Below are 24,892 nucleotides of genomic sequence, written 5' to 3'. Positions count from 1 at the left end.
AACAGTTAGGACACGTTGGTTACTTGATATTTGAATTTGCTTTGTTGGCTTGTTGTTATTTGGTTTCCGACCACATGTCTAAGGTTTACTTGCAAACACATGTATCACTCAAACTATTACTAAAATGATGTACTCCACTGTAAAAAAAAAAAAAAAAAAAAAATTGTGAATTGATGAAGCATTTTGACCATTTGGCCCCCCTGCAGGGACACAACGACGCCTTGCAGATTGCTCAAGCCCCCCTCAGCTCATTGACATGCAATTCCAGTTGCTAAGGACCCCTGCCCCTGCAGACCCCCTGCGGGGACACGACGCCGCCCTGCGGACGGCTCCTGAACTCCCCCTCAGCTCATTGACATGCAATTCCAGTTGCTAAGGACCCCTGCCGGTACGACACCTTGCCGGCAAAGCATTGTCTCCCTGCTGGGACAGGCACCAGCTTCCAGCCCCCCGCAAGGCCACGCCTCTGACTTGTTTAATTCTGTTGTTTGTTCTTGTATATAAAAAAGCTTGTTACGAACCATTTCGATGTCAGCCACCGAACCAGACACTGTCTGTATCTGTCTGCTGAACGCCGGCTAGAATAAAATCTCTCAATACCACAGCGGACTCTTGAACTGGACTTTGTAATATTCCTCAACATTGTCAAAGGTAAAACAAGTGCAGATATATTAGTATTAATGAACCATTAACAGGAGAACTAATAGTTCCATGTAAATATGACTGTTAGTTGTTGGACTACAGAGACCACTATATAAAATGGTGTAGACTGCACACATTGATGTCTAGTTGAACTACATCATCAATGACTAGTTTAATGAGGACTAGTTGAATAATGGCTAGTTAAATAAGTAAGCGTTGAATTGGGACTAGTTGAATAAGGACTAATTGAATAAAGAAGAGTTGAATGAGGGCTAGTTGAGTATGGACTTGTTGAATGAGTTTTAGATGAGCAGGGATGAGTTAAATAAGGGTGAGATGAATGAGGGCTATTTGATAAGGAGTAGTTGAATGATGACGAGTTGAGTAGGCACTAATTGAATTAGCAGTAATTGATTAGGGACTAGGTTAACGAGCACTTGACGAGGTGGCCGAGTGGTTAAGGCGATGGATTGCTAATCCATTGTGCTCTGCACGCATGGGTTCAAATCCCATCCTGGTCATGCTTGTTTTGAGGTGTTCCTTGGAGTTACTATGTGGTGGTGGTATCCCAACATGGCCGGATGCTGTCTTTGCTTCAAATAACCTAAGATGCTCAGTAGCATTACCTGTAACCTTCATTTTGTTTATATAGTAACGCATCAATACAATACGAGCTAGGGGCTTCCGAGGGACCATTCGCATGGCCACCAAAAAACTGTCAAATAAACACTGGCAAGGATGAAGGAGAGGGAAATGTGAGACACCGATATGTTGTCAAAGGTAAAACACGTGCAGATATATTAGTATTAATGAACCATTAACAGGAGAACTAATAGTTCTATGTAAATATGACTGTTAGTTGTTGGACTACAGAGACCACTATATAAAATGGTGTAGACTGCACACATTGATGTCTAGGTGAACTGCATCATCGATCACTAGTTTAATGAGGACTAGTTGAATAATGGCTAGTTAAATAAGTAAGCGTTGAATTGGGACTAGTTGAGTAAGGACTAATTGAATAAAGAAGAGTTGAATGAGGGCTAGTTGAGTATGGACCTGTTGAATGAGTTTTAGATGAGCAAGGACGAGTTAAATAAGGGTGAGATGAATGAGGGCTATTTGATAAGGAGTAGTTGAATGATGACGAGTTGAGTAGGCACTAATTGAATTAGTAGTAATTGATTAGGGACTAGGTTAACGCGCACTTGACGAGGTGGCCGAGTGGTTAAGGCGATGGATTGCTAATCCATTGTGCTCTGCACGCATGGGTTCAAATCCCATCCTCGTCGTGCTTGCTTCTCCTGTGCTTTGAGGTGTTCCTTGAAGTTACTATGCGGTAGTGGTATCCCAACATGGCCAGATGCTGTCTTTGCTTCAAATAACCCAAGATGTGCAGTAGCATTACCTGTAAGCTTAATTTTGTTCATATAGTAAAGCATCAATACAATACGAGCTAGGTGCTTTCCAGGGACCAATCGCATGGCCACCAAACAACTGTCAAATAAACACTGTCAAGGAACAACCCCCCTTTCAGAGAGAAGACCCACCTGCTGAAAAACAGGTGGATAGAGTGAGACAGAAGAGAAAGGATGAAGAAGAGGGAAACATGAGACACCGATATATTGTCAAAGGTAAAACAAGTGCAGATATATTAGTATTAATGAACCATTAACAGGAGAACTAATAGTTCTATGTAAATATGACTGTTAGTTGTTGGACTACAGAGACCACTATATAAGCAGGTGTAGACTGCACACATTTATGTCTAGTTGAACTGCATCATCAATGACTAGTTTAATGAGGACTAGTTGAATAATGGCTAGTTAAATAAGTAAGCGTTGAATTGGGACTAGTTGAATAAGGACTAATTGAATAAAGAAGAGTTGAATGAGGGCTAGTTGAGTATGGACTTGTTGAATGAGTTTTAGATGAGCAGGGATGAGTTAAATAAGGGTGAGATGAATGAGGGCTATTTAATAAGGAGTAGTTGAATGATGACGAGTTGAGTAGGCACTAATTGAATTAGCAGTAATTGATTAGGGACTAGGCTAATGAGCACTTGACGAGGTGGCCGAGTGGTTAAGGCGATGGATTGCTAATCCATTGTGCTCTGCACGCATGGGTTCAAATCCCATCCTCGTCGTGCTTGCTTCTCCTGTGCTTTGAGGTGTTTCTTGGAGTTACTATGCAGTGGTGGTATCCCAACATGGCCGGATGCTTTCTTTGCTTCAAATAACCTAAGCTGCTCTTTAGTATTACCTGTAAGCTTCATTTTTTTTCTGTAGTAAAGCATCAATACAATACGAGCTAGGTGCTTTCCAGGGACCAATCGCATGGCCACCAAACAACTGTCAAATAAACACTGGCAAGGAACAACCCCCCTTTCAGAGAGAAGACCCACCTGCTAAAAACTGGTGGCTAGCGTGAGACAGAAGAGAAAGGATGAAGAAGAGGGAAACGTGAGACACTGATATGTTGTCAAAGGTAAAACAAGTGCAGATATATTAGTATTAATGAACCATTAACAGGAGAACTAATAGTTCCATGTAAATATGACTGTTAGTTGTTGGACTACAGAGACCACTATATAAAATGGTGTAGACTGCACACATTGATGTCTAGTTGAACTACATCATCAATGACTAGTTTAATGAGGACTAGTTGAATAATGGCTAGTTAAATAAGTAAGCGTTGAATTGGGACTAGTTGAATAAGGACTAATTGAATAAAGAAGAGTTGAATGAGGGCTAGTTGAGTATGGACTTGTTGAATGAGTTTTAGATGAGCAGGGATGAGTTAAATAAGGGTGAGATGAATGAGGGCTATTTGATAAGGAGTAGTTGAATGATGACGAGTTGAGTAGGCACTAATTGAATTAGCAGTAATTGATTAGGGACTAGGTTAACGAGCACTTGACGAGGTGGCCGAGTGGTTAAGGCGATGGATTGCTAATCCATTGTGCTCTGCACGCATGGGTTCAAATCCCATCCTCGTTGTGCTTGCTTCGTCTGTGCTTTGAGGTGTTCCTTGCAGTTACTATGCGGTGGTGGTATCCCAACATGGCCAGATGCTCTCTTTGCCTCAAATAAGCTAAGATGCTCAGTGTTATTACCTGTAAGCTTTTTTTTGTTTATATAGTAAAGCTACAATATGAGCTAGGTGCTTTCCAGGGACCAATCGCATGGCCACCAAACAACTGTCAAATAAACACTGGCAAGGATGAAGGAGAGGGAAATGTGAGATATGTTGTCAAAGGTAAAACAAGTGCAGATATATTAGTATTAAGGAACCATTAAATGGAGAACTAATAGTTCTATGTAAATATGACTGTTAGTTGTTGGACTACAGAGACCACTATATAAGCAGGTGTGGACAGCACACATTGATGTCTAGGTGAACTGCATCATCAATGACTAGTTTAATGAGGACTAGTTGAATAATGGCTAGTTAAATAAGTAAGCGTTGAATTGGGACTAGTTGAGTAAGGACTAATGGAATAAATAAGAGTTGAATGAGGGCTAGGTGAGTATGGACTTGTTGAATGAGTTTTAGATGAGCAAGGACGAGTTAAATAAGGATGAGATGAATGAGGGCTATTTGATAAGGAGTAGTTGAATGATGACGAGTTGACTAGGCACTAATTGAATTAGCAGTAATTGATTAGGGACTACATTAACAAGCACTTGACGAGGTGGCCGAGTGGTTAAGGCGATGGATTGCTAATCCATTGTGCTCTGCACGCATGGGTTCAAATCCCATCCTCGTCGTGCTTGCTTCTCCTGTGCTTTGAGGTGTTCCTTGAAGTCACTATGCGGTAGTGGTTCCCAACATGGCCGGATGCTGTCTTTGCTTCAAATAACCGAAGCTGCTCCATAGTATTACCTGTAAGCTTCATTTTGTTTATATAGTAAAGCATCAATACAATACGTGCTAAGTGCTTTCCAGGGACCAATGGCATGGCCACCAAACAACTGTCAAATAAACACTGGCAAGGAACAACCCCCCTTTCAGAAAGAAGACCTACCTGCTAATTGAATAAAGAAGAGTTGAATGAGGGCTAGTTGAGTATGGACTTGTTGAAAGAGTTTTAGATGAGCAAGGACGAGTTAAATAAGGGTGAGATGAATGAGGGCTATTTGATAAGGAGTAGTTGAATGACAACCCCCCTTTCAGAAAGAAGACCTACCTTCTGAAAAACAGGTGGCTAGAGTGAGACAGAAGAGAAAGGATGAAAAAGAGGGAAACGTGAGACACCGATATGTTGTCAAGGGTAAAACAAGTGCAGATATATTAGTATTAATGAACCATTAATACTGGTTAGTTGAGGGCTAGTTGAGTATGGACTTGTTGAATTAGATTTAGATGAGCATGGACGAGTTAAATAAGGGTGAGATGAATGAGGGCTATTTGATAAGGAGTAGTTGAATGATGACGAGCTGAGTAGGCACTAATATAATTAGCAGTAATTGATTAGGGACTAGGTTAACGAGCACTTGACGAGGTGGCCGAGTGGTTAAGGCGATGGATTGCTAATCCATTGTGCTCTGCACGCATGGGTTCAAATCCCATCCTCGTCGTGCTTGCTTCTCCTTTGCTATGAGGTTTTCCTTGGAGTTATTATGCAGTGTTGGTATCCCAACATGGCTGGATGCTGTCTTTGCTTCAAATAACCTAAGTTGCTCAGTACCATTACCTGTAAGCTTCATTTTGTTTATGTAGTAAAGCATCAATACAATACGAGCTAGGTGCTTTCCAGGGACCAATCGCATGGCCACCAAACAACTGTCAAATAAACACTGGCAAGGAGCAACCCCCCTTTCAGAGAGAAGACCCACCTGCTGAAGAACTGGTGGCTGGAGTGAGACAGAAGAGAAAGGATGAAAAAGAGGGAAACGTGAGAAACCGATATGTTGTCAAGGGTAAAACAAGTGCAGATATATTAGTATTAATGAACCATTAACAGGAGAACTAATAGTTCTATGTATATAACACTGTTAGTTGTTGGACTACAGAGACCACTATATAAACAGGTGTAGACTGCACACATTGATGTGTAGTTGAACTGCATCATCAATGACTAGTTTAATGAGGACTAGTTGAATAATGGCTAGTTAAATAAGTAAGCGTTGAATTGGGACTAGTTGAGTAAGGACTAATTGAATAAAGAAGAGTTGAATGAGGGCTAGTTGAGTATGGACTTGTTGAATGAGTTTTAGATGAGCAAAGACGAGTTAAATAAGTGTGAGATGAATGAGAGCTATTTGATAAGGAGTAGTTGAATGATGACGAGTTGAGTAGGCACTAATTGAATTAGCAGTAATTGATTAGGGACTACATTAACAAGCACTTGACGAGGTGGCCGAGTGGTTAAGGCGATGGATTGCTAATCCATTGTGCTCTGCACGCATGGGTTCAAATCCCATCCTCGTCGTGCTTGCTTCTCCTGTGCTTTGAGGTGTTCCTTGAAGTCACTATGCGGTAGTGGTTCCCAACATGGCCGGATGCTGTCTTTGCTTCAAATAACCGAAGCTGCTCCATAGTATTACCTGTAAGCTTCCTTTTGTTTATATAGTAAAGCATCAATACAATACGTGCTAAGTGCTTTCCAGGGACCAATGGCATGGCCACCAAACAACTGTCAAATAAACACTGGCAAGGAACAACCCCCCTTTCAGAGAGAAGAACCACCTGCTGAAAAACAGGTGGTTAGAGTGAGACAGAAGAGAAAGGATGAAGAAGAGGGAGACGTGAGACACTGATATGTTGTCAGAGGTAAAACAAGTGCAGATATATTAGTATTAATGAACAATTAACAGGAGAATTAATAGTTCCATGTAAATATGACTGTTAGTTGTTGGACTACAGAGACCACTATATAAACAGGTGTAGACAGCACACATTGATGTCTAGTTGAACTGCATCATTGATGACTAGTTTAATGAGGACTAGTTGAATAATGGCTAGTTAAATAAGTAAGCGTTGAATTGGGACTAGTTGAGTAAGGACTAATTGAATAAAGAAGAGTTGAATGACGGCTAGTTGAGTATGGACTTGTTGAATGAGTTTTAGATGAGCGAGGACAAGTTAAATAAGAGTGAGATGAATGAGGGCTATTTGATAAGGAGTAGTTGAATGATGACGAGTTGAGTAGGCCAGTGTTGTTCTTGTCGGCTATTTTTAAATTTTGTTTCAGTCTTAGTCCTGTTTCAATCGCCGTTGTTATTTTTTGTCATATTTAGTCGAACTCATCCTTTTTTTATTTAGTCACATTTTTGTCGACTAAAAGTCGAGCATTTTAGTCTTTGTCTTAGTCCATGAAACCGTGAATTTATTTGTTTAGTTTTAGTCAACAAAAACTATTTGCATTTTAGTCTAGTTTTAGTCTGACAATTTAGTCTAATTTTAGTTTGACAATTATTTTAGACATCAGTATATCTTGCTGGTTGTTTAGAACATTAAATCAACGTTGTGTTGTTGAGTGTACTGTAGATCTAAAACCCGAATATTAGTAAAAACTCGAATTTTGACTGCATGTAAACGTAGTCAATGTCATTCCGATCCAAAACTATCCTACTTTAAACAAAAATGTAATTGCAGTCTGAATAATTGTTACACTCTGACCCCTTAGCGCAAAAAATGCGCTTTTCATAAGGTAGCTATAAAACATATTATACATTAATATTATATTCTACTTTAATTGAGCTCATTTCTTTCACCAATATCTGACCTAAGTATTGATATCAAATATTCATGATTTTTTTTTAAAGATTTAACCCTTTAAATGCCAGGTTTTATAAACTTTGGCTGCAGTCGCAGCTGTGTAAACGACTCAACAAAAAGCCGGAGTTTGTTATGATTCTCTCTATGGCTGCACCTTTCATGTGATTCAAAATGCCCCATGTTTGGATTTATTTGTGTTTATGGACCTTTTGTGCAGGTGTGTGTAGTGTGCATTTATACAAAATAATCTTAGAGGGGCTTTGAACTTCTGCACAAAAACCATGTGAATGAATGAAAACAGTCGCACTTCAAAGCCTTTGCTCATAATGTCATAAGGTCACACACACACACACACACACCACACACCACACACAACACACACACACACACACACACACACACACACACACACACACACACACACACACACACACACACACACACACACACACACACACACACACACACACACACACACACACACACACACACACACACACACACTAACTAGTAGACTATTTTCGGGTAGGTTTTATTGTAGTAACATTAAGCTGACAGTACACTCAACAACACGACGTTGATTTAATGTTGTAAACAACCAGCAACATACTTTATGTTAACTTAGCTTACCTTGATTTAGACCTTACCTTGAAGTATTACCACACTGCTCCCCGTCCGTTAAAATCAAGCATTCCGTTTTATCTTCGACGTCAATGTATCTAAAATGTTTCCAGACATCTTCCCTTCTCTTTCTCCCGATCCCCGTGCAAAGCATGTTACCGTTTTATTTTATTTAATGACATTAAATGAAATGTCCGCGTTGAGATCGTGTGCAGCTGCGGCTGCATGCAGCGCTGGCGGTAACTTCAAAAGGGGGTGTGTTTGTTTATGTGCGAGTGTGAGTGCGAGTGTGTGGGGGAAATGTATGTTCGATATATCCGCCCTGACCACAATGCCAATACAAAGTGATAGACAACTGTGCTCCCGGACAGTCCCGGTGAGCATTTGCGAACGCACAGCGGCGCTCTATGGCAAAAGAGACAGGAGGAAGTGATACGTTCATTATAATTATATATTTCGTGTCGTCTTTGTTTATGAACGAAAATGATCATAGATTTTAGCGGAGTATTTATTTTGTGAACTATATTTTCGTTTAGTTTTTATTAGTCAACGAACTTGCATAATGATTTAGTCCTAGTTATTGTTTATACACGTGTTTTTTTTCTAGTCCGGTCTCGTTTTCGTCCGGGGAAAAATGGGCGTTGACGAACATATTTCGTTTCCGTTTTCGTGAACGAGAACAACACTGGAGTAGGCACTAATCTAATTAGCAGTAATTGATTAGGGACTAGGTTAACGAGCACTTGACGAGGTGGCCGAGTGGTTAAGGCGATGGATTGCTAATCCATTGTGCTCTGCACGCATGGGTTCAAATCCCATCCTCGTCGTGCTTGCTTCTCCTGTGCTTTGAGGTGTTCCTTGGAGTTACTATGTGGTGGTGGTATCCCAACATGGCCTAATGCTGTCTTTGCTTCAAATAACCTAAGATGCTCAGTAGTATTACCTGTAAGCTTTATTTTGTTTATATAGTAAAGCATCAATACAATAAGAGCTAGGTGCTTTCCAGGGACCAATCGCATGGCCACCAAACAACTGTCAAATAAACACTGGCAAGGAACAACCCCCCTTTCAGAGAGAAGACCCACCTGCTGAAAAACAGGTGGCTAGAGTGAGACAGAAGAGAAAGGATGAAAAAAAGGGAAATGTGAGACACCGATATGTTGTCAAAGGTAAAACAAGTGGAGATATATTAGTATTAATGAACCATTAACAGGAGAACTAATAGTTCTATGCAGGGGCGTTTCTTGGGACTGAGAACATTGGGGGCTGAGCCCAGACCCTTATAGGGAAGCCTATGGGATCCTACCTAGGGAAAAAAGCTCAATGCTTTCTTGAGCCTTATTGCGTCTTGTCTACAGCCAAACACTGCCAAAATGTACCAGAATAAAACATATTATATTGATAGAAACAGGATGATTCACTTATAGATAACACAGGAATTAAAGCAAAAAGAGGTTGCCACCTTTCAGAAATAGAAATAAAGGATGCCCCGATCTCAGCAGCGCAGGAGCCAAAAAAAAGCCCCAAAACTTCTAAACTGCATAAAAATGTGTTTATTTTATATGAAAAAACGTGTTCTTTAATAGCATTGAACTTGCATGACTGTACAGACAGCCAACCATATAGCAGCTGAAATAGCCTCCTATGCTCTGTATGTCCACATCAGCCAAGGTGTAGAATATTGCTTCAGGTGAAGAATATGGTGTAAAAGTCAACTTATTTCAATAATTCAACTAGAATATGGTGTAAAAGTTAACTTATTTCAATAATTCAACTAGAATATGGTGTAAAAGTTAACTTATTTCAATAATTCAACTAGAATATGGTGTAAAAGTTAATTTTTTCAATAGTTCAACTAGAATATGGTGTAAATGTTAATTTATTTCAATAATTCAACTAGAATATGATGTAAAAGTTAATTTATTTCAATAATTCAACTAGAATATGGTGTAAAAGCTAATTTATTTCAATAATTCAACTAGAATTTGGTGTAAAAGTTAATTTATTTCAATAATTCAACTAGAATATGGTGTAAAAGTTAATTTATTTCAATAATTCAACTAGAATTTGGTGTAAAAGTTAACTTATTTCAATAATTCAACTAGAATTTGGTGTAAAAGTGAATTTATTTCAATAATTCAACTGGAATATGGTGTAAAAGTGAATTTATTTCAATAATTCAACTTAAAAGGTGAAACTAATATATTACCTAGTTTTATTACATGCAAAGAAAGATATGTTGAACCTTTATTTGTTATAATTTTGATGATGGAATTGTTTATTGATTTCATAAAATATTCTCTAATTTATTTTTTATTTGGGGTTTTCATAAACTGTGAGCCATAATATAATCAGAGAGCAGCGTCTTGTTGGTGCAGGTAACTGCTGCTGCACACAGTGACGGACACTGGCTGATTTATGGTTCTGCGTTGCACCAACGCAGATCTTACGGCGTATAATAAGCGGGGACGCGAACGTACGGTGCGCGTCACCGCTTACCCTACGCCGTTGATTTAACGCGGAACCATAAATCAGGCTTAACGCGGGCGAATTTGTCAGTTTTCTTTTCGTCTTTTCAACTGAGCATGCAAGCACAAACTGAGGGTGCAATGCTTGCTTCTGCACCATCGTAGAACCGGGCCTGGCATAATATATGTCCGTATTGGTTCAATACGGAACTTTTAATTCCCAACTCCTACCTGGAGGTGAAGCCCGAGTCCTCCCCGCAGCGCTGTCTGTCACACACATATAAAGATCTGCGCACAGACGCAGCAGGTCCTGTTGTCCCGCCACAAAGATTTTGCTGGCCTTAATGTTTCCTGTGTTTTATTTTGTTCATTATTGTTAAACTTAGTGTTGATGTGTGTGTGACAGACGTGTGTATGGGGCGTTAATGAAAATACGGGACAAATCGCGTCCCGTATTAATTCAATGGGGGACGCAATCCATCTCTCTGATTGGTCTTGGTGTCTCGACGTCATCCCCTGTTGCATTCACTGATAATGGAAAACTACAACTTCTTTTTTTTTGTAATTTACTGTTTATTCAGTTTTTTTTCACAAATACATAAAAACAAAGACAAACACTGAACAACCACAAGTGAACAGGGAGTACTACAGACAGATACTGACTAGCAAAGCTATACACTGTACCTTGTATAAAAGTGAGTATAACTATATACATGTTGTACACCACTGAATGTTAAACTATAAAGAAAACAGAAAAGCAGAAACAGAAAAAAAAAGTATGCACACTGGCTTACTGTAGGATGTCCAAATAAGCCCCCCAAATGTTCACATAGACATCCTCCTTGTTTATCATTCTATAGCACAACCTCTCATAAGAGGCAATCTTGGACATCTCATTAAACCATTCCATCATGGATACAGGTACTTGTGTTTTCCAATGGCGCAGTATTATCCTGCATCCAGTCATTAGAGCTGTTCGACACCATGAAGATTGGTGGGCATTTAGCCCGCTTCCCTGTGGTACCACACCCAAGAGACAGAGTAGAGGTTGGCGTACCAGAGCAGTGGTCAGCAAATTGTTGATAAAAGACACTATCTCAGACCATAAGGAATCTATCATGGGGCATGAGTATAACATATGTAAAAAAGTGCCACACTCAGTGTTGCATCTCCAACACACATCTGAGTCTCTAAGCCCCAACCTTGCCATTTTCGATGGGGTCCAATAAATCCTATTGATAATTTTATAGCGCATCAACCGTGTCTGCATTTCCCTTGAAACTTTGTACCATGACTTTATTACTTCTTCCCACGTTTCATCTGATATAGTTTCTTCCAAGTCCCTCTCCCAGCATCTTTTTAAGCCCCGGTAGCCCGGAGGTTGGGATTTCCGTAAAATACAGTAAAAGCCTGATGCTTTAATTGGGAAAACCTTTTCCTGTTCCACTCTGGTTTGTAATTCAGTAGTTGGTGCAAGTGGTGACATTTTAAGACGTGACAGAATACAGCTCCTTAACTGTAAATATTTCCAAAAATCCTTATGTTGGAGACCATACTTTGCTCTTAGCTGTTCAAAGGAAAAGAGATTGCCTCCCTCAAATAGGTCTCCAATGTAGACAATGCCTAGCTTGACCCAGTCAGGCCATGAAAATGTCTTTTTACCTATCTTGAGGTATTTATTATGCCATAGGGAAGTTTGATAAGTAAAATTTGTTTGTAAGCTAAGGAGTTTGTGGGAAACTTGCCAAGTCTCGTGAGAAAATGCCAGTACCGGGTTATCATGAGGAATCTTACCACTAGTTTGAGTGAAAACGGCCTGTGCCGGGTATGGATAGGTAAGGGTCCCTTCAATAGACACCCAAGATGGAGCTATATCTGTAGGGATGTATATCTTGGATAACTGTTTAAGACAGAATGCATAGTGATACCAGGCTATGTGAGGCAGACCAAGGCCTCCATCTTCTGGAGCCGCATAGAGTTTTGTTTGATTTACATATGGTTTTTTGCCTGCCCACAGAAAACCATAAACCGCTTTATTATATTTTATTAGTGTAGTACGTGGGAGATTTAGTGGTAGCATATTATTTATGTAATTCATTTTGGGAACAATTATCATCTTCAAAATATTTACCTTACCCAGAAGTGATAAGCCTAATTTAGTCCAGTTTTGGAGTATAAGTTCTATTTTCTGAATCAGGGGGAGGAGGTTGATGTCCATAATATCATTTAATTGTGGGGTGATTTTTATGCCCAAATATGTAAGACCTGAAGGCTGCCATGTAAACTGCCAACCCGTTCTGACAGCAGGGGGACAGACCTTAGATAGGGGCATGGCTTCAGACTTCGACCAGTTGATTTTGTATCCAGACACCAGTGAAAAAGAGTCGATCAAGGTGAGAATATGAGACACTGTGGTTGATGGACGTCTGCACAGTAGCAAAATATCATCTGCATATAAAAGCAATTTGTGCTCTTCACTCCCAGTCTTAATACCAACTATATTGTTATTTTGCCTAATGGCAATAGCCAGCGGTTCCAGGGCCAGGGCAAATAACAGGGGGGATAGGGGACATCCCTGCCTTGTCCCTCTATGAAGCTGAAATGCAGTAGACTGTCTGCCATTTGTCACGACCGATGCCTTGGGGTTGTGATAAAGTAACCTAACCCAGTTAATGAAAGAATTTCCCAGTCCAAATTTCTCCAGCGCCTGAAACAGGTATGGAAACTCCACCCTGTCGAACGCTTTCTCCGCGTCCAATGAGAGCGCTACAGTTACATCTGGTTCCCTCCCAGCTTGCCACATCAGATGAAGAAGCCTGCGGAGATTATCAGATGATGTCCTATTCTTAATAAAACCTACTTGATCAGGATGGATAAGTTTAGGCAATAACCCTTCTAATCTAGTAGCTAAAATTTTTGCAAGTAACTTAGCATCAACATTTATTAATGACACTGGGCGATAATTGCCACAAAGTTTTGGATCCCTATCCTTTTTGTGAATTAGAGTTATTATAGCTGTCTGCATGCTATCAGGGAGACACCCTCTCAATAGGGCATTATTATAAACTATCAATAGTCTTGGGGCCAGCATATCTGAAAAGGCCTTATAAAATTCTGCCTGAAGTCCATCTTCCCCTGGAGATTTTCCACTCTGTAATTTCTGAATAGCCCCTTTAATTTCCTCTAATGTAATATCAGCCCCCATTTGTTCTTGGTCATCCTGTGATAAAGTTGGGCAATTCACTGTAGATAGAAAAGTGTTAATATCTTGAGGAGCAGGTTCATCTGATTTATAAAGATTTTGATAAAATGTGACAAATAAGTTGTTGATGTCTATATTATCCGTTTTCAGTTCCCCCCTGTCATTCTGTATTCCTGTTATAAGTGATTGTGTATATTGTTGCTTCGCCCTCTGTGCAAGAAACCGTCCTGTCCTTTCCCCTTGTTCATAATACTTCTGTTTACTTCTAAATAAGGAATATTCCACTTTTTTCTGTAGTATAGAATTATATTCTAGCTTTAATTTACTCAGTTCATGAAGTGAAGAGTGGTCAGAGTATATTACGTGTCTATTTTCCATTTTTTTAATGTCTCCTTCCAGTTCCTGAAAACGATCGGCCGCTTTTCTTTTTAGAAATGAACAAATTCCAATGAGCCGGCCTCTAATGACAGCCTTAAAGGCATCCCACTCCACAGCTGGGTCTGATGCTGTGCCTTCATTGGTCCGCCAGTAATACATTATCTCCTCTTTAATAGATCGTACTAAGTCTTCGTCTCTGAGCATGGATGTATTAAATCTCCACCTACTGGGACGTTTTTTATTTGCTTGGCCTATGCATAGCGCCATCCCTACTGGAGCATGGTCTGATATTAAAATTGTGCCTATTGTTGTTTGTGCTGTAATAGAGATTAGTGATTTCGAAATTAGAAAATAATCTATTCTGGAATAAGAGTTGTGTGGGTGGGAGTAAAAAGTAAACTGTTTATCTGAAGGATGAAAAAATCTCCACATGTCCTCCAAATCCAGCTCTTCCATCAATGTGTTAATTTCTTTCCTTGCCTGTGAAGGTCGTTTTATACCCCCTGTGTATGTTTTATCCATGATGGGCACCCTTACACTGTTAAAGTCCCCACCTAAGATTATATATGAATTTCCAAGGCCTGTTATTACATTGCTTACCCTCACAAAAAACCCTGGCGCTTCCATTGTTGGTGCATATACATTCATAAGCGTATACTTAATGCCGAGCAGCTCGGCCTCTATTGCTATCCACCTGCCCTCTTCATCTGATTGTTGTCTGAGTATTTTAATATTAAAGTTCCGGATCAAGATGGCTACTCCCCTCTGGCTGGAGGAACCCGCACTGTAAAGGACTTTCCCAACCCAGTCTCTTTGCAATAATAATGAATCTTCTTTCTCTAGGTGTGTCTCCTGCAGGAAAGCTAAATCTGGATTTTTCTGTCTCAGATACCACAAAATTTTCCTCCTTTTTAAAGCTGAGTTTGCACCCTTAACATTCAATGATATTAGCTTAAACAATTCACCCATTAAATATAACTATGCCTATAATAGGGTAAGTGCTAGCCAAAAAAGTTTTGAAAAATATAATAACTCCCTGTCCTGTTAGTCTACTCCCTTGTGGAAAAAAGAAACATAAACAAAACAAAACACACTTATGAAAATACGTTGTACACAAATACAAAACTGTCAGGAGGCCACAAAGAACATTAGGCTCTCCTGCACTACTAAACCTGCTATAGTGCATCCGCATGATGGTGTCACCGGCCTGTCCCGGCTCCTCACACCCAGTCCCCTCCCCTTATGTATCTATAACCAGTAACAATAGCCAACAATAATATGATGCCACTTGAAGTAGCCTGCCTTTGTAAAAGTCAACCAACCAAAGCAATAACATTTTTGATGTCAGTCAATCTTGATAAATGAGTTAAATAAGGTTAATTAAAAGTAAATAATGAACTTTTATTTTTTCCCCCTTCCCTCCTCTTGGTAAAAAAGGAAAAAAAAGAAAAGAAGAAAAAACTAAAAAAATATTCCCAAACTTTGAGAAAGACTGACTGACCATAATAAACCTGCTCATCACACTGCGTGGGCGGAGTCCTGCGCTGTGAGGAAGGCAGTCACTGCGCCCGGTGACGTGAAGGAATGCCGCTGGTTATTTATAGAGCACTTCAGCGTGGCTGGATACTGCATGAAGTAGCGAATCCCGCATCCTCTAAGTTGCTTTTTCACATCATCAAATTTCTTGCGCTGTTGCAGCACCTCTTGAGAAAGATCCTGGAAGAAGGACAACTTCTTGTCCTCCCACTTGACCGTTCCTTTTTCGCGGGCCGCTGCGAGGACCGCTTCCCTCGCGCTGAATCTCAGGAAGCGGATCAGAACGTGGCGAGCGCGGGCGTCCCCAGTCTGCCCGACGCGGTGCGCTCGTTCAATTTCAAATCCAGCATTCACATCCAGCCCCAGCTGCTCCTCCAGTAAACCAAGCACGAAACACCTCAGGTCTTCACCCTCTGCTTTTTCAGGAATGCCCATCACACGCACGTTGTTCCGTCTGCTGTAGTCTTCTAAGTATGTGACTTTATCCTGAAGTGCTTTAAGGCTCGATAAAGCAGAGTCCATGCCAGACACTCGGCTGTTGTTAGCATCTTCCAGATCTGAAATTCTGGTTTCAGCCTCCGACATCCTTGAACCCAGCGACTCAACTGTATTTTGCAGCTTTTCCATACCCGTTTTCATACTGCTGACATCTGCCGCTATGCCTTTCAAGAGACCTGTGATGCTGGCGAGCTCAGCCTTATTATCATCAGGTGTTGCTTCGTCTTCCTCCATCTTACTTCCAGACGTCGCGTTCTTTTTCTGTTGCTTTGCCGTGCGAGTAGGGTTGTTTTTTTGGTCGGTTGGCATATTTTTCCACGTTGTTGATTAATATATCGAAAGGGTCCCGTTTACTGGAATTTTAAAACATATCTCGGTGTATTATAGGGGAAAGTAAGGTCCAGCTGAGTGGAGCTCAAAACTATGCAGCCATGCTGGTGTCGTGCCTCCCCGGAAGTCGAAAACTACAACTTCTTTAGTGACTCGTTAATGTACAGTTATGATTTTTTTCTTCTGAAGTTGAATTATCCGGGGCTAAAGAAAAAACGTCCGGGGCTAAAGCCCCGGATGCCCAGGCCAGGCGACGCCACTGGTTCTATGTAAATATGATTGTTAGTTGTTGGACTACAGAGACCACTATATAAAATGATGTAGACAGCACACATTGATGTCTAGTTGAACTGCATCATTGATGACTAGTTTAATGAGGACTAGTGGAATAATGGCTAGTTAAATAAGTAAGCGTTGAATTGGGACTAGTTGAGTAAGGACTAATTGAATAAAGAAGAGTTGAATGAGGGCTAGTTGAGTATGGACTTGTTGAATGAGTTTTAGATGAGCGAGGACAAGTTAAATAAGGATGAGATGAATGAGGGCTATTTGATAAGGAGTAGTTGAATGATGACGAGTTGAGTAGGCACTAATTGAATTAGCAGTAATTGATTAGGGACTAGGTTAATGAGCGCTTGACGAGGTGGCCGAGTGGTTAAGGCGATGGATTGCTAATCCATTGTGCTCTGCACGCATGGGTTCAAATCCCATCCTCGTCGTGCTTGCTTCTCCTGTGCTTTGAGGTGTTCCTTGGAGTTACTATGCGGTGGTGGTATCCCAACATGGCCAGATGCTGTCTTTGCTTCAAATAACCCAAGATGTGCAGTAGCATTACCTGTAAGCTTCATTTTGTTTTAATAGTAAAGCATCAATACAATACGAGCTAGGTGCTTTCCAGGGACCAATCGCATGGCCACCAAACAACTGTCAAATAAACACTGGCAAGGAACAACCCCCCTTTCAGAAAGAAGACCTACCTGCTGAAAAACAGGTAGCTAGAGTGAGACAGAAGAGAAAGGATGAAGAAGAGGGAGACGTGAGACACCGATATGTTGTCGAGGATAAAACAAGTGCAGATATATTAGTATTAATGAACCATTAACAGGAGAACTAATAGTTCTATGTAAATATGACTGTTAGTTGTTGGACTACAGAGACCACTATATAAAATGGTTTAGACAGCACACATTGATGTCTAGTTGAACTGCATCATCAATGACTAGTTTAATGAGGACTAGTTGAATAATGGCTAGTTAAACAAGTAAGCGTTGAATTGGGACTAGTTGAGTAAGGACTAATTCAATAAAGAAGAGTTAAATGAGGGCTAGTTGAGTATGGACATGTTGAATGAGTTTTAGATGAGCAAGGATAAGTTAAATAAGGGTGAGATGAATGAGGGCTATTTGATAAGGAGTAGTTGAATGATGACGAGTTGAGTAGGCACTAATTGAATTAGCAGTAATTGATTAGGGACTAGGTTAACAAGCACTTGACGAGGTGGCCGAGTGGTTAAGGCGATGGATTGCTAATCCATTGTGCTCTGCACGCATGGGTTCAAATCCCATCCTCGTCGTGCTTGCTTCTCCTGTGATTTGAGGGTTCTTGAAGTTACTATGCGGTAGTGGTATCCCAACATGGCTGGATGCTGTCTTTGCTTCAAATAACTAGTGATGCACCGAAATGAAAATTTGTGGCCGAAACCGAAAATAATAATAAACACTTGGCCCAATACCGAACATGGTTCTAAATTTGATTTAGGCATGCTTTTAAAAGAAAAAAATCTTTTACAAAATTACAAGGTAGAAAACATTTGTTGAACATAAAAAACTGAACATTTTTTAATTTCCCAGCATTTCTTAAATATTCCAGCAGACATTATACCAGCAAAGAACAATAACTTAAAATAAATAAATTAGCAAAATAAATTTTGTGGCCATCTTTGAGCTTACGTTAGGCTTAACTGACTGAACATTGTAACATAGGCCTTAAAACAATAAAAATGCATTAAAGCGCTCAGGGTTTTTTATCATTTCAAATGATAAATCAAACTTGTAGTGCTGAAAGACTTTGCAGATGTGCCCCCTCTAGATATTTGAGCAGAACATTCATTGCAAACAGCCATTCTTGTATTATTCTTTGCCACTCTAAAATAATTCCACACTGCTGACATGTTTGCACCGCACCACTTCACTCACACTCTTCGCTGTGTGATTTCGTCTTCTAAACGCACCTGTAATAGATTGATTTATGTTGTTTTGGTTCCACCTGCTGGTGAATGTTAGTTAAATTCTTATGTGGTTAGTTTTTGGTTAGCCAACTATTTATGTGGTGCGCAACCATTACGGGAGCGTTATGTGGTTAGTTTTTGGTTGGCCAACGATTTATGTGGTGCGCAACAGTTACGGAGCGGCCAGTCTATTTATATTACAACGCCGTTATTAATGCCGCGTTCCATTTACCTTAGAAATCGGAACTGGGAACTGGGAATGGCAGCCATCTTGGAATGGTAACTCGGGGGTGGTGAAGCTTCTCCCACTTTCCCAGTAGGAAATCCCACTTCGAGGGGCGTTCCAGTTGAAAATTCCGACTGGGAACTGGGAAATTCCGACTTCCGAGGACAAATGGAACGCGCCATAATTGTTCGGTTTTTTCCCCACTTATTCCACCGAACACCGAAAGTGTTTTTTTGCCATTTTCGGCCGAACACTTTCGGTTACCGAACAATCGGTGCATCACTACAAATAACCTAAGTTGCTCAGTACCATTACCTGTAAGCTTCATTTTGTTTATGTAGTAAAGCATCAATACAATACGAGCTAGGTGCTTTCCAGGGACCAATCGCATGGTCACCAAACACTGGCAAGGAAAAACCCCCCTTTCCGAAAGAAGACCTACCTGCTGAAAAACAGGTGGCTAGAGTGAGACAGAAGAGAAAGGATGAAGAAGAGGGAGACGTGAGACACCGATATGTTGTCAAGGGTAAAACAAGTGCAGATATATTAGTATTACTGAACCATTAACAGGAGAACTCATAGTTCTATGTAAATATGACTGTTAGTTGTTGGACTACAGAGACCACGATATAAAATGTTGTAAACTGCACACATTGATGTCTAGTTGAACTACATCATCAATGACTAGTTTAATGAGGACTAGTTGAATAATGGCTAGTTAAATAAGTAAGCGTTGAATTGGGACTAGTTGAGTAAGGACTAATTGAATAAAGAAGAGTTGAATGAGGGCTAGTTGAGCATGGACATGTTGAATGAGTTTTAGATGAGCAAGGATAAGTTAAATAAGGGTGAGATGAATGAGGGCGATTTGATAAGGAGTAGTTGAATGATGACGAGTTGAGTAGGCACTAATTGAATTAGCAGTAATTGATTAGGGACTAGGCTAATGAGCACTTGACGAGGTGGCAGAGTGGTTAAGGCGATGGATTGCTAATCCATTGTGCTCTGCACGCATGGGTTCAAATCACATCCTTGTTGTGCTTGCTTTTCCTTTGCTATGAGGTATTCCTTGGAGTTATTATGCAGTGTTGGTATCCAAACATGGCTGGATGCTGTCTTTGCTTCAAATAACCTAAGTTGCTCAGTACCATTACCTGTAAGCTTCTTTTTGTTTATGTAGTAAAGCATCAATACAATACGAGCTAGGTGCTTTCCAGGGACCAATCGCATGGCCACCAAACAACTGTCAAATAAACACTGGCAAGGAACAACCCCCCTTTCAGAGAGAAGATCCACCTGCTGAATAACAGGTGGTTAGAGTGAGACAGAAGAGAAAGGATGAAGAAGAGGGAGACGTGAGACACCGATATGTTGTCGAGGATAAAACAAGTGCAGATATATTAGTATTAATGAACCATTAACAGGAGAACTAATAGTTCTATGTAAATATGACTGTTAGTTGTTGGACTACAGAGACCACTATATAAAATGGTGTAGACTGCACACATTGATGTCTAGTTGAACTACATCATCAATGACTAGTTTAATGAGGACTAGTTGAATAATGGCTAGTTAAATAAGTAAGCGTTGAATTGGGACTAGTTGAGTAAGGACTAATTGAATAAAGAAGAGTTGAATGAGGGCTAGTTGAGTATGGACATGTTGAATGAGTTTTAGATGAGCAAGGACGAGTTAAATAAGGGTGAGATGAATGAGGGCTATTTGATAAGGAGTAGTTGAATGATGACGAGTTGAGTAGGCACTAATTGAATTAGCAGTAATTGATTAGGGACTAGGCTAATGAACACTTGACGAAGTGGCCGAGTGGTTAAGGCGATGGATTGCTAATCCATTGTGCTCTGCACGCATGGGTTCAAATCCCATCCTCGTCGTGCTTGCTTCTCCTGTGCTTTGAGGTGTTCCTTGAAGTCACTATGCGGTGGTGGTATCCCAACGTGGCCGGATGCTGTCTCCCAACATGGCCGGATGCGTCTTTGCTTCAAATAACCTAAGCTGCTCTATAGTATTACCTGTAAGCTTCATTTTGTTTATATAGTAAAGCATCAATACAATACGAGCTAAGTGCTTTCCAGGGACCAATGGCATGGCCACCAAACAACTGTCAAATAAACACTGGCAAGGAACAACCCCCCTTTCAGAGAGAAGACCCACCTGCTAATTGAATAAAGAAGAGTTGAATGAGGGCTAGTTGAGTATGGACTTGTTGAAAGAGTTTTAAATGAGCAAGGACGAGTTAAATAAGGGTGAGATGAATGAGGGCTATTTGATAAGGAGTAGTTGAATGATGACGAGTTGAGTAGGCACTAATTGAATTAGCAGTAATTGATTAGGGACTAGATTAATGAGCGCTTGACGAGGTGGCCGAGTGGTTAAGGCGATGGATTGCTAATCCATTGTGCTCTGCACGCATGGGTTCAAATCCCATCCTCGTCGTGCTTGCTTCTCCTGTGCTTTGAGGTGTTTCTTGGTGTTACTATGCAGTGGTGGTATCCCAACATGGCCAGATGCTGTCTTTGCTTCAAATATCCAAAGATGCTCAGTAGCATTACCTCTAGGCTTCATTTTGTTTCTGTAGTAAAGCATCAATACAATACGAGCTAGGTGCTTTCCAGGGACCAATCGCATGGCCACCAAACAACTGTCAAATAAACACTGTCAAGGAACAACCCCCCTTTCAGAGAGAAGACCCACCTGCTGAAGAACAGGTGGATATAGTAAGACAGAAGAGAAAGGATGAAGAAGAGGGAAACATGAGACACCAATATGTTGTCAAAGGTGAAACAAGTGCAGATATATTAGTATTAATGAAGCATTAACAGGAGAACTAATAGTTCTATGTAAATATGACTGTTAGTTGTTGGACTACAGAGACCACTATATAAAATGGTGTAGACTGCACACATTGATGTCTAGTTGAACTGCATCATCAATGACTAGTTTAATGAGGACTAGTTGAATAATGGCTAGTTAAATAAGTAAGCGTTGAATTGGGACTAGTTGAATAAGGACTAATTGAAAAAGAAGAGTTGAATGAGGACTAGTTGAGTATGGACTTGTTGAATAAAGAAGAGTTGAATGAGGGCTAGTTGAGTATGGACTTGTTGTATGAGTTTTAGATGAGCAAGGACAAGTTAAATAAGGGTGAGATGAATGAGGGCTATTTGATAAGGAGTAGTTGAATGATGACGAGTTGAGTAGGCACTAATTGAATTAGCAGTAATTGATTAGGGACTAGGTTAATGAGCACGTGACGAGGTGGCCGAGTGGTTAAGGCGATGGATTGCTAATCCATTGTGCTCTGCACGCATGGGTTCAAATCCCATCCTCGTCGTGCTTGCTTCTCCTTTGCTTTGAGGTATTCCTTGGAGTTACTATGCGGTGGTGGTATCCCAACATGGCCGGATGCTGTCTTTGCTTCAAATAACCTAACCTGCTCCATAGTATTACCTGTAAGCTTAATTTTGTTTATATAGTAAAGCATTAATACAATACGAGCTAGGTGCTTTCCAGGGACCAATCACATGGCCACCAAACAACTGTCAAATAAACACTGGCAAGGATGAAGGAGAGGGAAATGTGAGATACCGATATGTTGTCAAGGGTAAAACAAGTGCAGATATATTAGTTTTAATGAACCATTAATAGGAGAACTAATAGTTCTATGTAAATATGACTGTTAGTTGTTGGACTACAGAGACCACTATATAAAATGGTGTAGACTGCACACGTTGATGTCTAGTTGAACTGCATCATCAATGACTAGTTTAATGAGGACTAGTTGAATAATGGCTATTTAAATAAGTAAGCGTTGAATTGGGACTAGTTGAGTAAGGAATTAATTAGCTCAGCAACGACGTGCACCTGGAAGTGGCCGTGTCCTGACTGACACTGTGCTTCAAACACAGAGGGACACGATCAGCGCTATTAACAACTTAAAAAATGAACCGCAACAAATACGTGCAGTGATGAACACCATGTGTGACGTAATGTCTGATATGTGATGACATTAAAAGGATGACATGAATCTGGCTTCATTTCACCACCTCACCGTCTGCATCGCCAGTTCCCCATATCTTCAAAATATTTGTTTGCTAGGATCAAAGTTTGCGTAAAGATACGCACATTTTCCTGTTAAGTTTTTTTTTTAAAATCCCAACCTTTGTGTAGAAGGTAGCGTGCACATCTTTCAAGCCCTGTTTTGTGCGCGCGCAAGCTTTATAAATGAGGCCCCAGAACTTTTAACAGTGCGTGAGCCTGGCAGAGCTCTGAGATCCTCCAACCAACGTTTGACCGAGCCTTTTCAGTTGCCCCAGGCTCTGGAAAAAGCTCCCCTGTGACTTACGTGCGATCTCTGACCTGGGCCTTTTTAAATCTAAACTGAAAACTTATTTATTCAGGGTGGCTTTTAATACCCAGTAGTGTGGTGACACTTTTTTATACTTTGTTTTAATTAATGTTAATGTTTTATATGTTCATATGTTTTATTCTTGTTTTATTTTGCTGATTGTATGTTTATTATGTAAAGCACTTTGGTTCACCTGTAGGTCGACGTAAAGTGCTATATAAATAAAGTACATTTACATTTAGGTTTTTGTTCTCATCCCCAACTTGTGCACGAGTCTCTAGATTATTCACAGCCAAAAAAGCCATGGCTTTTAGGCCATGGTGGAGTACTGGATACCAAGAACTGCTATCAGAGCTCTGATTAAACCCTCTGATCAAAATTTAAGAAGGCTTTATTGACGTTTTCCCCAAGCGCGTCAGAGACGTCGTCACTCGTCAGTTTCAGTCACCTTATAGTGACGACAGGAAGGTGATGGCAAGATGTGTGCAACGCTGGTGAAAAGAGGTGCTTAAATGAATACAACATTTTTGTGTTTACAGTATTATGGTGAGTTAATCTCTCACTTTGAAATGAAGCAGCAGCAATGTCCACTAGCAGGTTAACGCGACACTGAAGTTGGTTTCTGAATCACACTGACTCGTTCCCCTGGAGTTTGGAACAATAAAACCTTAAACCACCTCTAGGTCAAAAACCACAATGTTCAAACTCGGAGATGTTGACTTTTATATTGGTAAAGAATATCTCAAACAGTTTGTCATTTTTTGAGGGGGTGGACGTGTTTGTTTGTGGGGTTGAAGTCATTTTGTGAAATAAAATGTAAAAAAGCATTAATAGACAATGGTGGTTATAAAATGCTTCGTGGTTTTCAACGGCTGGACGTGGTCTTCAATGCCTTGAGATGGTCTTTACCTGTGGTAAAGGCGGTCCTAGTCTCCAGTCCCACGAAGGTGGTACTGGTGTGACCTGGCTACATCAGTCCGGTAAGGTAAGCCGAGCTCAGGATCTGCTCTGCAGACGGGTCCCGTCGGTGGATGGTTCCGACCGTTCAGGGACCTTCTTGAGGTCACAAGTTTTGCAGTTTGATGTGACTGATGCCAGTTTGTACAAAAAGCACCACATTTACGCTGTTTGGAACCCATAATAGAACCCTGATTTGATGACCTCCCAGCAGGAAATATTCCCCTTTGACCCGACTTCAGCGTCATCCTCCGGGTTTTCGGTGGACCAGGACCTACCGAGCTGTCAGCGTCATCACGTTCAGCTGGTTGGTTGAGAAACAAAGATGTAACCGGGTCCCAGTTCACGGAGCTGATATTGGATCTGACAGAAGAGCTTCCGCTTAGAGCGGGGGGGGGGGGATGGGGCATCCCTGGTCCTCGAGGGCCGCTGTCCTACAGGTTTTACATGTTTCCCTGCTTCATTGCACCATGATACAAGTGAATGTGTCGTTAACAGAATTGTGCAGATATTGATGACAAGCTGATGATGATTAATTAAAATCAGGTGTGTTAAAGCAGGGAAAACACGTAGCAAAAACGGTGGTGTTTTCATGCGTTTTGGCCGTTCGTTTACACGAAAACGAAGCTCAAAGTCACCAAAAATTATTATTTCTGAAAACTTCGGCCAAAGTGGAGATTTGCACAAGCTCCGTCTTCACGTTTGCTTGTAAACAGAG

At 40.6% G+C, this 24,892-nt stretch overlaps 14 non-coding genes across 14 annotated transcripts; all 14 read left to right on the top strand.

Annotated features, from left to right (window-relative positions):
* The first annotated feature begins 1,081 nt into the window (after positions 1 to 1,081).
* Positions 1,082 to 1,163, top strand: trnas-gcu (transfer RNA serine (anticodon GCU)). Its single transcript has one exon. It is a non-coding gene; the product is annotated as a tRNA-Ser (tRNA).
* A 689-nt stretch (positions 1,164 to 1,852) lies between these two features.
* Positions 1,853 to 1,934, top strand: trnas-gcu (transfer RNA serine (anticodon GCU)). Its single transcript has one exon. It is a non-coding gene; the product is annotated as a tRNA-Ser (tRNA).
* A 772-nt stretch (positions 1,935 to 2,706) lies between these two features.
* trnas-gcu (transfer RNA serine (anticodon GCU)) lies at positions 2,707 to 2,788 on the top strand. The gene has a single exon. It is a non-coding gene; the product is annotated as a tRNA-Ser (tRNA).
* Positions 2,789 to 3,559: 771 nt separating this feature from the next.
* On the top strand, positions 3,560 to 3,641 carry trnas-gcu (transfer RNA serine (anticodon GCU)). Its single transcript has one exon. It is a non-coding gene; the product is annotated as a tRNA-Ser (tRNA).
* Positions 3,642 to 4,330: 689 nt separating this feature from the next.
* Positions 4,331 to 4,412, top strand: trnas-gcu (transfer RNA serine (anticodon GCU)). The gene has a single exon. It is a non-coding gene; the product is annotated as a tRNA-Ser (tRNA).
* Positions 4,413 to 5,140: 728 nt separating this feature from the next.
* Positions 5,141 to 5,222, top strand: trnas-gcu (transfer RNA serine (anticodon GCU)). Its single transcript has one exon. It is a non-coding gene; the product is annotated as a tRNA-Ser (tRNA).
* A 772-nt stretch (positions 5,223 to 5,994) lies between these two features.
* On the top strand, positions 5,995 to 6,076 carry trnas-gcu (transfer RNA serine (anticodon GCU)). The gene has a single exon. It is a non-coding gene; the product is annotated as a tRNA-Ser (tRNA).
* Positions 6,077 to 8,731: 2,655 nt separating this feature from the next.
* trnas-gcu (transfer RNA serine (anticodon GCU)) lies at positions 8,732 to 8,813 on the top strand. The gene has a single exon. It is a non-coding gene; the product is annotated as a tRNA-Ser (tRNA).
* An 8,222-nt stretch (positions 8,814 to 17,035) lies between these two features.
* On the top strand, positions 17,036 to 17,117 carry trnas-gcu (transfer RNA serine (anticodon GCU)). The gene has a single exon. It is a non-coding gene; the product is annotated as a tRNA-Ser (tRNA).
* A 772-nt stretch (positions 17,118 to 17,889) lies between these two features.
* Positions 17,890 to 17,971, top strand: trnas-gcu (transfer RNA serine (anticodon GCU)). The gene has a single exon. It is a non-coding gene; the product is annotated as a tRNA-Ser (tRNA).
* A 1,836-nt stretch (positions 17,972 to 19,807) lies between these two features.
* trnas-gcu (transfer RNA serine (anticodon GCU)) lies at positions 19,808 to 19,889 on the top strand. Its single transcript has one exon. It is a non-coding gene; the product is annotated as a tRNA-Ser (tRNA).
* Positions 19,890 to 20,661: 772 nt separating this feature from the next.
* On the top strand, positions 20,662 to 20,743 carry trnas-gcu (transfer RNA serine (anticodon GCU)). The gene has a single exon. It is a non-coding gene; the product is annotated as a tRNA-Ser (tRNA).
* A 480-nt stretch (positions 20,744 to 21,223) lies between these two features.
* On the top strand, positions 21,224 to 21,305 carry trnas-gcu (transfer RNA serine (anticodon GCU)). Its single transcript has one exon. It is a non-coding gene; the product is annotated as a tRNA-Ser (tRNA).
* Positions 21,306 to 22,121: 816 nt separating this feature from the next.
* On the top strand, positions 22,122 to 22,203 carry trnas-gcu (transfer RNA serine (anticodon GCU)). The gene has a single exon. It is a non-coding gene; the product is annotated as a tRNA-Ser (tRNA).
* The last annotated feature ends 2,689 nt before the right edge of the window (positions 22,204 to 24,892 follow it).

This window comes from Cololabis saira, chromosome 20 (assembly GCF_033807715.1).
Source record: "Cololabis saira isolate AMF1-May2022 chromosome 20, fColSai1.1, whole genome shotgun sequence".
NCBI lineage: Eukaryota > Metazoa > Chordata > Actinopteri > Beloniformes > Belonidae > Cololabis > Cololabis saira.
This window is presented reverse-complemented; position numbering and strand designations above follow the sequence as displayed.